This window comes from Hypanus sabinus, chromosome 21 (assembly GCF_030144855.1).
Source record: "Hypanus sabinus isolate sHypSab1 chromosome 21, sHypSab1.hap1, whole genome shotgun sequence".
NCBI classification, from domain to species: Eukaryota; Metazoa; Chordata; class Chondrichthyes; order Myliobatiformes; family Dasyatidae; genus Hypanus; species Hypanus sabinus.
In genome coordinates, this window is record NC_082726.1 from 22,499,254 (window position 1) to 22,518,242 (window position 18,989).

Here is an 18,989-nt window from a genome sequence, read left to right on the forward strand (position 1 = left end):
TTCTAACTCCTCTTTCCTAATTGCATGTCCAGTGAAGTCACGTTGCCTTTTCATGATCTCATATATTATTTCTCTTTTTGTGCTTGCTCTGTTCATGACATCCTCATTAGATATTCATTTTGTCCATGATATTCTTTGCATCCTCCTCAAAAACCACATCTCTGCTGCTTCAATTCATTTCCTCATGTTACTAGATATTGAAAGATATCAAAAACTGGCTTTCAAAACATATACACACCTATTAAAGAAAAAAAAGATCAGCAGTCCATATTGGAAGCTCCACATTGTTTCCACGATACAGGAATGCAGAAAACCACAGAACCATAGTTTCAAAGTTATCATGACTTGAAATTTATGCAGAAGAATAGGCAGTGCGGGAATCACAAGTTATTGGTAATGGTAAACAAATTAGATATGGTAATGTAACACAAACTGTAGAAGTGCTTCCCTCACAGAAGTAAAATTTGCAAATATGGGAAGCTGTAAAATTTGCAAATGAATCAAAAATGTTGGAAATACCCAGCAAGTCAGCATTTGCAGAGAGAGAAGCAGGCTCATAATTTTTCATCAGTACTGGTAGAGCTTGACCCTTGGCAATTTACTAAGCTGCAACAATGTGTGGTGGGTCTTCTCCCTTATAGAAGGCATCAAGTTCGTTCTTGATATTTTTTCAATGAAACTCACAACAGTGAGAGGTGAACCCTCATTCCAACCAATGGCAGCTTACAATAGCTTGTTTTCCAACACGATCACATGAAAAGCATCATGAGAATTAAACAGAAAAGAGATAAAAATTATTTTTGATATATCATTTCTGATAAGCTTCTAGCTGAAACCAGTGTTGTAACTTCATGCTAACAGAGCAAGCTTATTTGAAAAGATTATGAAGTGCTAAGACTGCAGAATGGCCTAATTAATAACATATTTAAAAGCGTTGTTTTTCTTTATTTAAGTTGTTTTTTTTAAATTTCTGGCCAGGTAGATTGCAAAAGCATAAATCTATTTAGAAGTAGTTTACTTGAGTCTTACTTATATGTAGTTTTTGTTGGCAATGGTAACATAACCACAAAAGAATTGCTTCTATCTTGCAGTTATCCTTTGTTGATAGTGGTTTTTTTTATTTACTTTCATGTGAGAAAGAAATGAAAATACTGTTAACTCATTTTTTTCATCCTGGAATTTTAGGCAGGATATGAAAAATGAAATATTTTTCCTGCAAAAACAATGAAGCTACTGACTGAACTTGAAAACAATGAGGGCATGCCTGGAGATCATAAAGGGAGTAATAGAAGGGTTAGTAAGAGAATACCCCAGTGAACTAAACGCACTTTCCCAAAATGCACAAAACTAGAAGAAGAAAAAGAAAGAAGAAAGGTGGCTAAATTACTTCCTGCAGTCTCAGAATCAATTTCTACAGCCACTATGGAGGAGGCCCCAGTGTTTTCACAGTCACAAGTCTCACCTGCCATGCCCATTCCACAAGAGTCAGAAATCCTCCATAATTTTGAATTTACAATGCTGTGGATGTCTGTACATTATTTAATATATTGTGTATGCAGTTGAAATGAATACTATATTGAGCTGGAGTTCATATCCATGCAGGAAGGAGAGTTGTGTATTTGATATTTCAATAGTATTTGAGTAATCTTGTATATACATTGTTTGATTAAGCATCCTTCATTGTTTAAATAATTCATTATGAGTTATATGTATAAATATTTGAATTGCATATGTCACCACGTGCCTCACTTAAAGTAAAGACACAGTTACAGCCACATTCCCAGACTCCTGGTCTTCCTTTGAATTAATTTAGTGTTCAAAGTTACAAAACATAATGTCCTGTATTTCTCTGAGCTCATAGTTCCCCATCAGCAGATGAGACATTTCTACAAGCTGAGCCAGGCACATAACAAGTCTGACATTGCCTGTGAGGCATGTGGAGGGCAACATCATTTTCCGCAGGTACCAATGAAAAGAGGAGGTAGGATTTTTCTATTTGGTCATCCCCTTTTGCCTATTGGACATCTCTAAAGTGCAACTAGTTTTAAATTGCTCCTACTGTTTGGGAGAGCTGACTAATTCATTTCTCTACCCATTTCATCAGTCAGCCTATGTCTTCTAAATGGATTTCCCTTGGTGTTTGCTATCTTTAAGTGTTGTGCAATTTTTAAACATTAGAAATAGAGTCTGGGTACCCAAATAAAGCTAATTATATATATCCATTCGCTACTGTATTCGGTACACCTGTATAGCTGCCCATTAATGTAAATATCTAATCAGCAAATTATGTGGCAGCAACTCAATGCATAAAACAATGCAGGTATGTTCGAGACCTTCAGTTGTTGTTCAAACCAAACATTGGAATGGGGAAGAAATTTGATCTAAGTGACTGACTGTTGATGATAGATGGGGTGATGTGAGTATCTCAGATACTGCAGATCTCCAGGGCTCGTCATGCATAACATCTCTGAAGTTGACAGAGAGTGATGCAAAAAAAAAACATCCAGTGAGTGAAAATAATTTGTTAATGAGAAAGTTCAAAAGAGAATGTCCACACTGGTTCAAGCTGACAGGAAGGCAATTGTAACTCAAACAACCATGTGTTACAACAGTGCTGTGCAGAACAGCATCTCTGAATGCACAAAATTTCTAACCTTCAAGTGGATGGACTAAGGCAGCAGAAGACCACAAACATTCACTCAGTGCCCACTGAGTGCGTATCAAAGGCAGAGTAAATACAAAGGTACTTATTAAGGTATTTGATATATATCAGGAATAGTCATAGACTTGAAGCAGAACCCGGTTAAACTGTTATATCATCACCATCCTTCTGTGTCTTTTTGTCACAACCAGTTTTGCATCTACTCACCTCTATCCCTCTAACCTTCGGTTTGGAGATGGTAACGCGTGGAAGGAAATAGATTGGTGAAGTAGACAAGATGCTTTTGGTAGATAGATACTGAAAACTGGCTTTCAAAACAGGCACACAGCTATATAAGAAGAGAAATTCAGCAGTCCATGCTGGAAGCTTTACATTGCTTTCACAATACAGGAATGCAGGAAACCACAGATGCATAGACCCAAAACTGTCATGACTTGAAATTTATGCAGAGAAACAGGCAGGGCAGAAATAACAATTTCTTAGTAGTGGTAAGCAAATTAGATTTGGCAATGTAACACAAACTGTAGAAATGCTTCCCTAGCAGAAGCAAAATTTGCAAATGTAGGAAGTTCAGTTAGAATCGAAAATTATGGAAATACCCAACAAGTCAGACAGCATCTGTGGAAGGAGAAGCAGACTCACAATTTTTCATCAGTACAGGTAGAACTTGTTCCCTTGGCAATTTACTAAGCTGCAACAATGTGTGGTGGGTCTGCTCCCTTTTAGAAGGCTTCCATTTTGTTCTTGATGTTTTTTCAATAGAACTCACAACAGTGAGAGGTGAACCCTCATTCCAACCAATGGCAGCTTACGATAGCTTGTTCTCCAACATGATCACATGGAAAGCATCATGAGAATTAAACAGAAAAATGATAAGAAATGTTTTTGATATATCATTTCTGATAAGTTACTAGCTGAAACCAGGGTTGTAGCTTCATGTTAACAGAGCAAGTTTATTTGAAAAGATTACAAAGAGATAAGACTGTTGAATGGTCTAATTAGTAACATATTTAAAAGCTTTCTTTAAATATTTAAGTTGTTTTTTAAAAAAAATTCTGGCCAGGTAGATTGCAATACATAAATCTACAAACATTTCGTATTTATACACGGTTTACTTCAGTCTTATTTATATATAGTTTTTGTTGGCAATGGTAATATAACCACAAAAGAATTGCTTGGATCTTGAAATTATCCAATGTTGATAGTGGCTCTTCATTTACTCTAATGTGAAAAAGAAAGGAAAATAATGTAGTCATTTTTTTAATCCTGGAATTTTAGGCAGGACATGGAAAACAAAATATTTTTCCTGCAAAACTGATTTTCAAACCAGTGGGGACATGCCTAGAAATTAGGTTCCACCCTATTTTTCAAGTGCACACAAGATGGCGAAAGATGAAGAGCTAGCCAAAAGGATGCTTGAAGCTGGGATGGTGAATGCTGCGAGGAAAGAGAAATTGAATGGTTCGAATGAGAATAAGGAACATTGTACAAAGGGGAGGGACAAAACATCCAAGAAAATAGATGAAGGCAAGGCAATAGATATTGCCTCTGTGGACTTTGGTGAGGCATTTGACAAGGTCCTACGTGCCAGAAGGCTAAGCTATGTAAGATAGATGACAACTGGCTAATTGAACTTAAAACTCAATTGGTGATAAGACAAGAGACAGACAGCAATGGTAGAACAGGGTTGCCACCCTCCTTTATGAAATGGACCACTGCCATTAAGTAAAGGGTCCATGGATTCCAGGCTCTGTAGTCCCGGTGGTAGTGAGATGGTTTTCTGATTGGATGTCTGTAAACAGTGGTACATAACAACAATCATTTGGGGCATTTATTGCTTGTTTTATATATATAAATAAATAAAAGACTTGGATATGAATTTAGAATGAATGATGTTTGCAAATGACATGAAAATTAGTGGAGTTGTGGATAGCAAGGAAGATTATCAAGGGCTGGAGAAAGATATACTGTAGCTTAGATAGAACTTTGGGCAGAGCATTAGCAAATGGAATGTAATACTGGAAAGTACAAGGAGACCAAATGGGTAGAACATGTACAGTAAATTGTAGGGCACTAAGTAATGTAAATGAACAGAGAGATTAGGGTTTCAAACCCATAGGTCTCGGAAAGTGCCCGCACAGGTAGATAGGTGGAGAAGATAGATGACATATTTACCTTTATAGATCAGGGCAGTAAATTCAAAATATATTCCAGCTTTACCAAACACTGATTAGTCTGTTCTTGTAATTCTATAGTAGGCCGAGTCAAAGGTGGTGACGTATTAGCATGTAGAAAATAGATTGAAATCTTATGTAGTGGAGCCACAACATCAGCCTCTTAACTAATGTCAACAAGACCAAGGAGCTGGTTATTGACTTCAGCAGGAGGAAATCAGAGGTCCATATGCCAGTCCTCACTGAGGGATCAGAGGTGGAGAGGGTCAGCAACTTTAAATTCCTCTGTATTAGCATTTCAGTGGACATGTCCTTGGCCTAGCACGTAAGTGCAATTATGAAGAGAGCACAATAACACCTCTACTTCCTTAGGAATTGGTGTAGATTTAGCATGGCATCTAAAACTTTGACAAATGCTATAGATGTGCAGTGGAGAGTATATTGAGTGGTTGCAACACAGCATGGTATGGAGACACCAATGCCTTTGAACTGAAAGTCCTACAAAAGGAAGTGGATATGCCCAGTCCATCATGGATAAAGCCTTCCCCACCATTGAGTATGCCCACACAGAGCATTGTTGCATGAAAACAGCATCCATCATCAGGGACTCCCATCACCCAAGTCATGATCTATTCTCATTGCTGCCATCAGGAAGAAGGTACAGGAGCCTCTGGTCTCATATCAACAGGTTCAGGAATGGTTATTACCCCTCAACCATCAGGCTCTTGAACCAAAGGGGAGAACTTCACTCAGCTTCACTTGCCCCATCACTGGAATGTTCCGACAACCTGTGGACTCAGTTCCAAGGACTCTTCATCTCATGTTCTCTATACTTATTGCTTGTTTGTTTATTATTATTATTATTATTATTATTATTATTATTATTATTTCTTTTCTTTTTGTATTTGGAGAGTTTGTTGTCTTTTGCACACTAGTTGAACATCTAAGTTGGTGTGGTATTTGAGTGATTCTATTATGGACATTGAGTAAGTCCACAAGGAAATGATTTATGAAGTTCTACATGGTGACAGTTACGTACTTTGATAATAAATTGACTTTGAACTTTGATCCCCAAGGATACCGTTGCATTGGAGAAATTGCCTAGGTTATTCACTATGATGTTGCCTGGATTGGAGGACTTTAGTTATGAGGGTGGGGTGGGGGTGTGATTGGAAAGGCGGTTGTTATTTTCCTTGGAGCGTGGGAGCCTGTGTGGTGTCCTGATAAATGTATAAATAGGGTATATAGACAGAATTGTTATTCCCATATTAGGAGTATTAAAAACAAGAGGGTATATGTTTAAGATGAGAAGTGGGGGATTTAAAGAGGATTAGAGGAGCATATTTTCTACACAGAGTGGTTGATATCTTGAAGGGACAGGCAGAGGAGGTAGCGAAGTCACATACAATCACATCGAGGATCAATGTTATTCACCATGTACATTTATATACTATACATTAGGAATTTGAGTGTTGGTGTGAATTGCAACAAAAAATCACCATTCAATAATTCTAAAGAGTAAAGCATTATATACTGTACATTGAAGAATCACTTAGACAGGCACTTGAATAAGAATGATATAGATGGTTCCAGCCCTAATGCATGTAGTACAAACAATCAACATGGTTTGAAAGGGCCAGTCTGTGCTGTACCGTTCTGTGATACTATGTCTAAATACCAAAAGTAAAGGAAAGGTTTTTGTTTACTTAATGTGATTAGGATCTAAATTGCAGATTTATTTGTAGCATTCAGAGAGAGGTGGGTAGACAAATGAAAGGAACAAATTTCAGAGCTAGGGGAAAGAGTGGGAGAGTGAATCTTGTTAGACTGTTTTACATAGAGTGTATTGGGTGTCTTGGAAAGGGTAGCTCCTCTGGTGAAGACGCTTGATGTGTCCATTCCAGGGCAGCTCACTCACATTTAGTTCCACCAGTAACTCAGCTCTCACCTATGGTTCCCTGTAGCTGTTTGTATGTGACAATGGCCACATGCTGGTTTCCTAGTTTTGACGATTGGGCTCATCCAGTTGAGGGATCACACCCCGGTGGGATAGGGAGCTTCACACCCTGGTGAGATAGGGACATGCCTGTCCTAGCATGCAAAGTCAGCTCCAGCAGACTGGGTGGGTGAGGTCTACAGTGAGATCTAGGAGATCTAGGCATAGAACAAGTCACGGTCATCCTTTGCAACCACGGACGATCACAGTTTGTGACAAGTGTTCAAAACCTCTGAACCTGGACTTCTGAGGTCAAGAGAGTGGAACTACTCCAGTGCAATGGCTTTCCACATTAAAGATCTCTTCTACAGGTTTCCTGTCATTATCAGACATGACGGATGTCCACCGCCACACAGTCAGGACACATGCAATGGTCTAAAGGGCCTTTTTCTGTGCTATAAACATTCAATGATTCAGTTTCTATAATCCAATGAGCGCGTTGCATCTCTGCCAAGCTGTGTGTAGAGCACATTGGCAGAACTTATAGAACCATCTGTCAACAGCTTTGCTCAAGTTTCACAAAAATACGATAATGGAGATAAGGTATAACATGGAAACAGGAGAGATAATTATGCATTCTTCAAAGTTCAAAGTTCAATCTGAAGTTGTTATCAAAGCCCGTACTGCATGTGTCACCAAATACTACTGTAAGATTCATTTTCTTGCAAGCATTCACAGTAGAACAAAGTAGTACAATAGAATCAATGAAAAACTAGACTGACAAATACAAAAAGAAACAAGTAGTAATAATAATAATTAAATAAATAAATAATATGAAAACATGCTGTAAGTTGTAGAGTCCTTGAAAGTGAGTCCATAGGTTGTGTTCAGTAATCAGTTCAGTGTTGAGATGAGTGAAGATGTATTCATGGATTCTTCAGTGCCTGTCTACTCCTCCCTCTCCACAGTACAGTCCCAAGGTGTGAGCATCCTGATCTGATACATGAAGGATATGCAATGAAATAGTTGAAGTTGATAGAATCAAGAGCAGCATTTATAACACGAAACTGTACAGCACAGGAACAGAATGGCCCACAATGTCTGCACTGAACATGACGCTGAATTGAATCAGTTCACGTGGTTCATATCCCTCCATTCCCTGCATACTCATGTGTCTGTCTAACAGCATCTTAAATGCCTCTGTCATATCTGGTTGCACCATTCCCTTTGGCAGGCTGCTCCAGGCACCTACCGCTCCCTGCAAAAGAACTTCCCCTGCATATCCCCTTTAAACTTTCCCCCCTCTTCCTTAAAATGCATACCCTCTAGTACCTGATATTTCTATCTTGGAAAAAAAGATAATAGCTGTCTACCCTGTCCCTGCCTTTCATAATCTTATAAACTTTATTCAGATCTCCCTTCAACTCCATCCCTTCAGAGAAAACAGTCTAAGTTTGTCCAATTTCTCCTTTTCAGGTTTAACACCTGATTCACAGGGCCCTTAGTACTATCAAGGATCTCCCCATTCATCCAGTATCCTCTTGATTTTCTACCACCAGGCGGGAGACTCCGATGCTTAAAAACAAGAATGGTCAGGATGAGAAACAGTTTCTTCTCCCAGGCCATTAGGCTTCTGATGTACAAAAAAGCTGGATGAACAGCAGGTCGGGCAGCATCCATTGAAAGAAGCAGTTCAACGTTTCGGGTTGAGACCCTTCATCTCGACCCGAAACGTTGACTGCTTCTTTCAGCGGATGCTGCCCGACCTGCTGAGTTCATCCAGCATTTTTGTACGTCTTGATTTGACCACAGCATCTGCAGTGTACTTTGTCATTAGGCTTCTGAACTCCCTGCCGCATTTTGTTCGAAGTTTCACTGGTTAATCTGTTCCGTACCTTAAAATATTCAATATTAATGCACTTTAGCTTTTTATTTATGTGTGATTCATCTGTATATTTTATCCTTACCTTTATAAATTATCGTGTGTTATGTGTACTACTGTGCTTTACACGTTAGTTCAGTGAAACTTTGTCTTATTTTGATATACCTTATATGGTTATATACGTGATATACATGTATATAGCTAAATGACAATAAACCTGACTAGATTTGACCTAATATACCAGTGATATTAAACCCAATTCTGATTTTCCTTATAGCTCCTATATAATCCAGGAAGTATCCTGGAGAACCTCTTCTGTATCCTTTCCAAAGCCTCCTTGTCCTTCCACTGATTGGGCAGCCAAAATTGTTCACAATGTTCCATGTGTGGCCAAAGTCTGAGATAGATGCAACATGATTTCCTGGCTCCTATACTTGGTGCCCCACACTCTATGCCTTCTTTACCACTTGCACGGCCACTTTCAGTCAGCTATGGACTTGGACCTGAAGATTCCTGCATATATCAAAAGCCACTCCGTACAGATGAATATGATCCAGTAGCATTTAAAGCGAGGTTATTATAGGGTGCCCAGTATTCCAGATCATACTCTACTCCAAAAGAACAGGCCAAAAGGGAAAGAAGGCAGGGTAGTATTGATAGTCAAGGAAAATGCCAGAGTGGTGTTGAGTCATAATATGTAGATAGTGAATAGTAATGTAGAACTAGTTTGGGTTGTAATTCTAAATAGCAAGGGAACGAAGACATGACTGGGAATACATAAAACATAGAACAGTATAACGCAGTGCTAGCCCATCAGACCATGATGTTGTACCAACCTTTTAACCTACTCCAAGATCAATCTAACCTTTCCCTCCTACTGTAACCCTCCAACTTTCTTTTGTGTTTGTGCTGACCTAAGATCTCCTTAAATGCTCCTAATGTACCAGCAGCTGCCACCACTCCTGACAGTTTATTCCAGACACTTACCACTCCCCGTGTAAAAAACCTACTTCCAATATCTCTCCTAGACCTTCCTCTGCTCAATTTAGCAGAATGTCCTCTGGTCTTAGCCATTGCCAGCCTTGGGAAAAGGGTGATACGCTCTATCTGTGTCTCCTACAATCTTATACAGCTCTACCAAGTCGCCTCTCATTTAGCTAGCTGAAATTTTCCTAATATAAAGTGTTCTTTAATGCAGGCAGCATCCTAGAAAATATCCTCTGCATTCCCTCTAATGCTTCCATATCCTTCTGATAATGAGGTGACTGGAAATGAACACAGTACTCCAAGTGTGATCTAACCAGAGTTTATAAAGTTGTAGCCCATAGGGCTTTAAAATGTGACTTCTTTATAGTGATTAGATAATGAGAGCACACTTGAAGGGAGCTGCTATTGTTAAAGGAGATTTCATCCTCATATTAATTGATCAAACCAAAATGACAAGGGAATCATAGATGAAGGATTTGTGGTGTGGATCTTGGATTTCTTCTGAGAGTAGTTACGTTATGGAACTATCTGGGAACAGGCTATTTTTGATTTAGTCATGAATAACAGGAAAAAAATTAGGAGGAGATCTTGTGGTTAAGAATTCTCTTGGAAGTAATAACATGAGGAGGAATTCCAGATGCAGTTTGAGGATGAATGTCTCGGACTGAAAAACATGGTCTTCAACTCAAGTAAGAACAATTACAATGAGATAGATATAAAGTTGTCTAAGGTGGACAGGGAAAGTAGGTGAACAGTGACAGATATTCAAGCTTGGTTCATAAACTCAGCAGGAACTTATTTGCAATGAGTCAGATACTGTGGATTTTGTGACAAAGAGGCATGATCTCATCTATAAGTAATGCCAGATACTTATTTATATATGGTTGCCCCTTCATTGTTTTTTTTTGTGTTCCTTTCAAACATCCCAGTTGTGCCAAATAGGTGTAATAAGTTTAAAAACTACACCATCTGATACTGATCTAGGCATCATCTTCAAACTCAACAAAGACTAATTCAGCAATGTTGACTTTACAAAGTCTTCACTGATAGCCAAAAGGTATACTTGCCAAATCTGGTTTGACATTAACCTCCAACCCCTAAGTTTTAGTATCACTTATGACAAGCTTAACAGGTTATTGGACCTCTCCCAATTCCAAGTCACACATATCATCTGGGTTTGGAAGTATAACATGATTGTTGAGTCAAAGTTCTGGAGCTCCTGATGCTGGCTTCACCACGAAGTGGGCCTCTGTACAAGAATGATAATCAAAACAAAGGCAGGGCTAGGAATCTAAATAGAAAACAGAAAATGTAATTGAGTTATGTAGCACAGCAACAAGTCCCTAAATCCTTCTTTTCTATGTCGCCCATCAAATACTTATTAATACTAAGGATTTAGTCCTTAGTTTCCTGTGATTTGTATAGATGCTTTCTCCACCATTGTTTTATACAGTACGTTTCAGATTCCAACAACCTTCTGGGTGAAAAAAGTCTCATTTAGATCCCCTCTGATCCTTATCTTAAAGCTATACCCTCTGGTCTAAGGCATCTTTAGCATGGGAAAGGTTCCTTTCTAACTACACTCATAATTTTGTAATGCTCCAATAGGTACTTTCTTCAGTTTCCTCTGATCCAATGCAAATACATCCAGCCCATATGGTCTCTCTTCATAACTGAAACATTCCATCCCAGGCGACACACTGTTGAAACTCCCTCGTGCCCTTTCCTGTGTAAAGTGGTTTTCAACCTGAAATATTAACTGTTTCTTTGTCCAATGGTGTTGCCCAACATGATTCATAATCACAATCAGGTTTATTATCACTGACGTATGTCATGAAGTTTGTTTTGTGGCAGCAGTACTGTGTGAAGACATAGAAATTACTATAGGTTATAAATAAATAAATTGTGCATAAGATGGATAATGAGGTAGTAGATAATGAGCTCTGATGACAGAGGGGAAGAAACTGTTTTTAAGATGCTGAGTGTGGGTTGTCAGGCTCCTGTACCTCCTGCCTGTTAGTTGTAATGAGAAGACAGCATGTCCTGGATGGTGAGGGTCCTTAATGATGGACGCTGCCTTCTTAAGGCACCACCTCTTGAAGATGTCTTTGTTGGCAGGGAGACTTGTGCCCGTGAAGTAACTGGGTGAGTCTACAGTGCTCTATAGCCTCTTGAGTTTCAGAACATTGGAGCCTCCATACGGGTCAGTCACAAATCCTCTCCATCTTACATCTACAGAATTTGCAAGTCTTTGGTGATATGCCCAATCTCCTCAAACTTATAATGAAGCAGAGCCACTGGTTTGCTTTCTTCATGATTGCATCAATGTATTGAGCCCAGGATAGATCCTCTGAGATGTTGAAACTCAGGAACTTGAAGTTGCTCACTCTTTCCGCCATTGACCCCTCAAAGCGAACGAATGTATGTTTAATTGACCTCCCCTTTCTGAAGTCCACAATAAATTCCTTAGACTTACTGACACTGAGTGTGAGGTTGTTATTGCAACACCACTTAACAGGCTCAACACCACTTAACTCACTCCTGTACACCTCCTTGTTGCCATCTTGGATTCTGCTGTTAACAGTGGGTCCATCGGCAGATTTATAAATGGTCTTTGAGTTGTATCTAGCCACAGACGTAAGTGTAAAGAGAGCAGAAAATTGGGCAAAGCATGCATCCTTGAGGTATGCCTGTATTGATTGTCAGTGAGGAGGAGATGTTATTACCAATCTGTACTGACTAGAATCTCCCAATATATAAGTCGATCCAGTTGCTAGGTGTCTCCAACATTTTCTAGCTTCAGTCAGCTGCTCAAGGTGCATTTTTTCTGAATGATGTAGTAATGGTCAATATACTTGATTCTTGTTAGCAACTCACATGTCCCATAAATGAACAAAAGAAAACTGTCTCACAAAGTTCTGCCCCAAAGGCAGAATAAAAAGAAGGAACAGTATGTGCTTTCCTCTTGGCCCTACTATAATACTTGACTAACTATATTTTGCAATACTACTCATGGTTTTTGAGAACATTTTATGTCAAACCTTCTTCATTATCTCTCTAAATTAGGGCTGTGCTGTAATTCAATGCACATGGTGTTATCTGCACACCTAAATCACTGTCAAATCCTCCAATTATGAACACCTGTGTTACCAAACCCTGCTCCTAACATAATACTGTGTCAGTTTATTTAAGCTTCTTGTTTGGGTCCAAAACAGTAGCTAAATCATAAACACCTGGAAAATTGTAGGGAAGTTGTTAGTATGGGGAGAACTTAGACAAAGGAGAGCCAGTAGATGTACTTTACTTGGATTTTCAGAAGGCCTTTTACAAGGTGCCCCGCGTGTGGCTCCTTAGTATTGCAGGAAAGATACTAGCATAGGTAGAAGATTAGCTGACTGGCAAAAGACAGAGTTGGAATAAAGGGGCCTTTTCTGATGGGCTGCCCAGTGACTAGTGGTGTTTTGCAGTGGTCAGTGTTGGGACTGCTTCTTTTCACGTTATATGCCTTTGATTTGGATGACAGAATTGATGGTTTTGTGGCCAAGTTTACGGACAATGCAAATATAGGTGGAAGGGCAGGTATTGTGGAGGAAGCAGGGTGTCTGCTGAAGGACTGAGACAGATTAGAAGAATGGGTAAAGAGTTTTCAGTTGGAATATAGTGGAGGGAAGTGTATGTTCATGGACATTGCTAGAAGGAATAAAGGCATAGGCTGTTCTCTAAATGGGAAGAAAATTCAGAAATCAGAGGTGCAGAGAGACTTGGGATTCCCAGAAGGTTACCTCACAGTTTGAGTCAGTGGTAAGGAAAATAAGTGCAATGCTAGCACTCTTTCCGAGAGGCCAAGAATATAAAACCAGGGACGTAATGCTAAGGTTTTATAAGGCACTGGTCAGAGTGCACTTGGAGTATTGTGAGTAGTTTTGGGACCCTTGTCTAACATTGGAAAGGTCCCAAAGAGGTTCATGAGAATAATCCTAGGATTGAAAAGGTTAATGTATGAGGAGCATTTGATGGCTCTGAGTTTGTATCTAGGACCAAAGGGCACAGACTAAGGATAGAAGGATGTCCCTTTAGAACGGATATGAGGAGGAATTCCTTTGGTGAGAGGTTGGTGAATATGTGGAATCCATTGCCACAGATGGCTGTGGAGTCCTAGAAATCAGAAATATTTAAAGCAATGGTTGATAGCTTCTTGATTAGTAAGGATGTCAAAGGTTACAGAGAAAAGTCCGGAGAATGGGGTTGAAAGGGATAATAAATTAGCCATGATGGAAAGGTGGAGCAGACTCGATGGGCCAAATGGCCTAATTTCACTCCTATGTCTTAAGGTCTTGTGGATTCATCAAGTGACTACCTTCTGTTGAGATGCATTGTTAAAGACATTATGAAGGCATTTAATGCTCTGTTCAGTACAGGTCAGTGTGGCCACAATATTCCAGCCAGTTGTACCTTCAGGGAGCCATAACAAAAGGGGTACAAAGTGTGTATAATTGATGTTTAATTTATGTTTTCTTGTGAATGAAGCTTGTTGGATGCTATATGCCTGTGATACTGCTTGCAAGTAAGTGTTTATTTACACTTTTATGTACATCTTCTTGCACGTGTGATATTAAATTTATCAGGAAACAAGTGATTGGGAGGATTGACCTGTAGATCCAGAGTGCAGAATATATATCATATTAAATTCATTTATATCATAATAAAATATGCATATCTGACAAATGGCAATTGTTAGGGAGTATTCTGGAGTTATGTGAGTATATCAGATATTAATTCAAACAAGGATTATGAGGGGTAAATGCAAGCAGGCTTTTTTCACTGAGGTTGGGTGGGACTACAAACAGAGGTCATGGGTTAAGGGTGAAATGTGAGAAGCTTAAGGGGAACATGAGGGGAAAGCTCTTCACTCAGAGGGTCATGAGAGTGTGGAATGAGCTGCCAGCACGAGTGATGCTTGTGTATCCCTTGGGCTCGGCCAGCACACGTTCGTCCAGGGGAAAACAACTCCTGGCCCCGCCAAACTGAGAAATCTCGTTTATGAGGATGTTGCGTGATATGTTGCCTGGTTACAAATCTGCACCGCAAAATATCCAGCAATACACCATATGCAACTAAGTGATTGAACTCTGTAAATCTTAATCTGGATATAGGGTTAGTAAAAAAAAATAAAAAGCAAAAGGGCCCAGCTTATGAAAAATGTCAAAAGAGCTATTGGAGCTCACTGCTATGGCTAAGCATCAACCATTGACCTCCTCCAAGCATCGCTGAACTTCGAACCCTCGCTCCCAGTCCACTCCGTCCAGTGGTCTACCAGCTCTCTCCACACGCATCTTCCTTCTTCTTTTCTCGCCGACAAAAGATGGTGAAAATCTCTCTTCCAGACTCACAAGAAAGAACAGCATTTCTCCCATTGGATAACATAGCCCTGTTATCTCTAGTCATAACTCAAACATTGCAAAGGGGCCATTACATTAGCAGTGAAACTTTACAGTCTGTTACACTTGCAAGCTTGATTTCAACATTTAAGAGAAGTTTGGAAAGGTAGGGGTAAGGAGGCCTATAGGCCAGGTGCAGGTGGTTGGGAGTAGGCAGTTCAAATGAATTCAGCATGGACTGGATGGGTTAAAGGACTGTATCTGTGTTGTACTTCTCTATACCTCCAAGAACCAGGGTTCAGTTCTTAATGTAGATTGTAAATTAGTCCAGGAAGCTTGCAATTAGCCTTTAGATTTTTTTCTTGTAAATTTCAAGCAGTAAATTGATGTTAAAAGCACAGGCCAAGAGGAAGCATATGCAAGAGCCAAATGTTACGACAATGGGGTTGTCTTAATTGGCTTGTATCAAACCAGGCAACACGGCTAAGTCATTTGTACCATGGTGACTCGAGTGCAAGCTGGCAGACCAGATGGATGTTGTCACTTAGCATATCAAACATGGTTGTAGGTCTTGCAGATCAATAGTATTTGTGTACTCAGAGACAGCCCTGACAACATTAATGTTGATGTCTGGCACTCTGTTGTTAGAATGTGTTAATTAGAAAGTTTTTAGAATGTGTTAATTAGTTTCTTCCAAAGGTATTTGGACCTTCAGAGGTGTCTTGTCTATTATAATGTGCAACAATGGCAATGATGGAAAGGCCAATCAAAGAGGAAGGGACATGCATATTTGCAGGAGAGAACAATGGCCTGGAATCATATTGTGTACAAATATTAGATCAATAGAAGGAAAGTGATGAAAATAGGGAACACCGAGTCAGTGAGGTGAACAATAGAGGTGAACAGATTAAAGGAACAGTAAGAATGCTGATTGTAAAAAAGAGACATGGGCAAAAGACAGGCAGAAGAATTAGAACAATACGAGAATGAATTAGTCAGGGATCTGGGCAGAGTGAGAGGGAAATAGGATAAGGTCCAGCAGGTGGGTGCTTGCTGGGCAGCAGACATGGGAATAACTGCTGAGGAAAGTGATGAGTTAAGTTGGGAGTTGACAAATGGGGAAGTGCCCACAAACAGGAGAGGTAATTTAGTTCATTTAATTATTATTCAAACATTCATTAATATCCATGAATACAGCCAAACCAAACAATGTTCCACCAGGGCCAAGGTGCAAAACACTGTACCAACAGTCCTACCCAACACAAGGCACATGTAGCACATATATGAAAGCAAGTAAATGTACAGTAACTATACAGTACAGTACTGTATATATATATATATAGAGCCCAAGTCCCAGACTAACAGGATTTGTAAATTGATGGTGCATGTGTGAACAAGCAGTTGTTAGCAGTGTGCAAATGAATGTACACACACATGCACGCAAACCAGCCTGTCCTTCCACCAATCGAACATTGGAGGGTAGCACTGATGGTAGCAGCCAGCCCCCAACACAGCATGAACGCCACGCTACACCACCTCTGATGCCTCCTCTCCTGGACTGCTGGAACTGGCAAGCCTGAAGCTTGAGGCCTGGTCCTTGCTACAGCTAATGACAAACAGCTCCCCCACCATCTGTCTCACCAACAAACAAGGGCAATGGACTAGCAGCATTTTATATTGGCTGTCAGAATGGCACCTACAAAGACCAGGCAACAACAAACTCAGAAACCTGATGATCCCAGCTAGCCACTCACACTCAATACCACCATCCACATGCCCTTCACTCGAAGCCATACATACACAGCTTAAAGATAAATGCCCAAGAAGTATGTGGGGCAGTATGACTCCAGGGGTACAGGATGGAACATGAGCAACTAGTGGGAATCCCAGCAATGAGGAAAGATATTGGAACTTTAAAGAAAGAGTGAGGCAATGACTTGGAGGAGGAGAGAGTAACTGGTGAATGATAATGCCAGCTATTCAGAAAGCTACTGAACCTGCCCTGGACAACGCAGAGAGAAAGTACCGGGCCATGGGGAATGCTCATGGCTGGACAATCCAGGAAGGGTTGGTCCAGTCTTCCTGAAAATGCTCAAGGAATCGGATCGGGAGCAGCATCTCCAACACCATCACACTGGGCACGGGGGCTTTCCAGGGCTGTGTGCTCAGTCCACTGCTGTTCACTTTGCTGACCTACGACTGTTCTGCAATACACAGCTCGAACCATATCATCAAGTTCGCCGATAACACGACCATGGTGGGTCTCATCAGCAAGAACGATGAGTCAGCTTACAGAGAGGAGGTGCAGCGGCTAACGGACTGGTGCAGAGCCAACAACCTGTCTCTGAATGTGAACAAAACAAAAGAGATGGTTGTTGACTTCAGGAGGGCACGGAGCGACCACTCCCCACTGAACATCAACGGCTCCTTGGTAGAGATCGTAAAGAGTACCGAATCTCTTAGTGTTCACCTGATGGAGAATCTCACCTGGTCCCTCAACACCAGCTCCATAGCAAAGAAAGCCCAGCAGCGTCTCTACTTTTTGCGAAGGCTGAGGAAGGTCCATCTCCCACCCCCACATCCTCATCACATTCTACAGAGGTTGTATTGAGAGCATCCTGAGCAGCTGCATCACTGACTGGTTTGGAAATTGCACCATCTCAGATCGCAAGACCCTGCAGCGGATAGTGAGGTCAGCTGAGAAGATCATCGGGGTCTCTCTCCCTGCCATCACAGACTTTTACACTGCACGCTGCATCCGCAAAGGAAAGGCATTATGAAGGACCCCATGCACTCCTCGTACAATCTCTTCTCCCTCCTGCCGTCTGGGAAAAGGCTCCGAAGCATTTGGGATCTCAGGACCAGACTATGTAACAGTTTCTTCCCCCAAGCTATCAGACTCCTCAATACCCAGAGCCTGGACTGACACCTTGCCCTACTGTCTTGTTTATTATTTATTGTAATGCTTGCACTGTTATTGTGCACTTTATGCAGTCCAGTGTAGGTCTGTAGTCTAGTGTAGCTTTCGCTGTGCTTTTTTTAATGTAGTTTCAATCTAGTTTTTTGTACTGTGTCATGTTACACCATGGTCCTGAAAAACGTTGTCTCATTTTTACTATGCACTGTACCAGCAGTTATGGTTGAAATGATAATAAAAGTTGACTTGACTTGACTAGGAAGGGTTGAGCTCAGCCCACCAGCTTTGCTCAGCTTTGAAGATAACAGTGGGATCCACTTACTCCACAATAATTTCATGAGCTGGGGAAATACATTGAAGGAAGGGGAAGGTGGCGGTAGCGGACATAATTGCTGTGAAGACACAGGGGCCTTGCTTTGTTTGCCACTGACCTAGGCACTTCATGAGGGACTGCCCCGACAGACATAAAAGGGAGATAATATGTGACAGTTGTGGTCTTCAAGGCTATGGCTGGAGACAGTTTTCTAAAGGGGAATGAGATATTAGAGTCGGCCACTAAGACAGGTTGAGCATGTTTATGGACAGAGCAGTGTAGGGGGAGAACAGCGATGGCAGAAAGAATCGAGCCATGACTACTCAATATCAATGGAGTGCAGCTTCCAGAGTATTTCTAGGTTTGCCTGAATAATGAGAGTACTGTCCTTGGAATAGATATACTGAGGGAGGCAGGGATTGATTATTTACTCCAGAAAGGGAAAAGTAACATGGACAAGACAGGGGCAGCAAACGTGTACTGTACAACCTATTGAGTACACAACCTAGCCGGCATAGTTGCAGCTGTTCAAAATAATCAGGGACTGCAGCCAGAATGGTGTCAATAGTTAAATTTGTCAGCAGTTCCCAGAGGTGTGGGCTAGACACAAGCAAGATTGCAGTCAGGGGAAGATAAACCCAGTTGAAACAGAGGTGGACCTGCATAAACCCCATAAACCCCATAAGCCATATCCCATAAATGTTGACGCATTGCCAGCTGTCCAGAGTATAGGGAAGGAA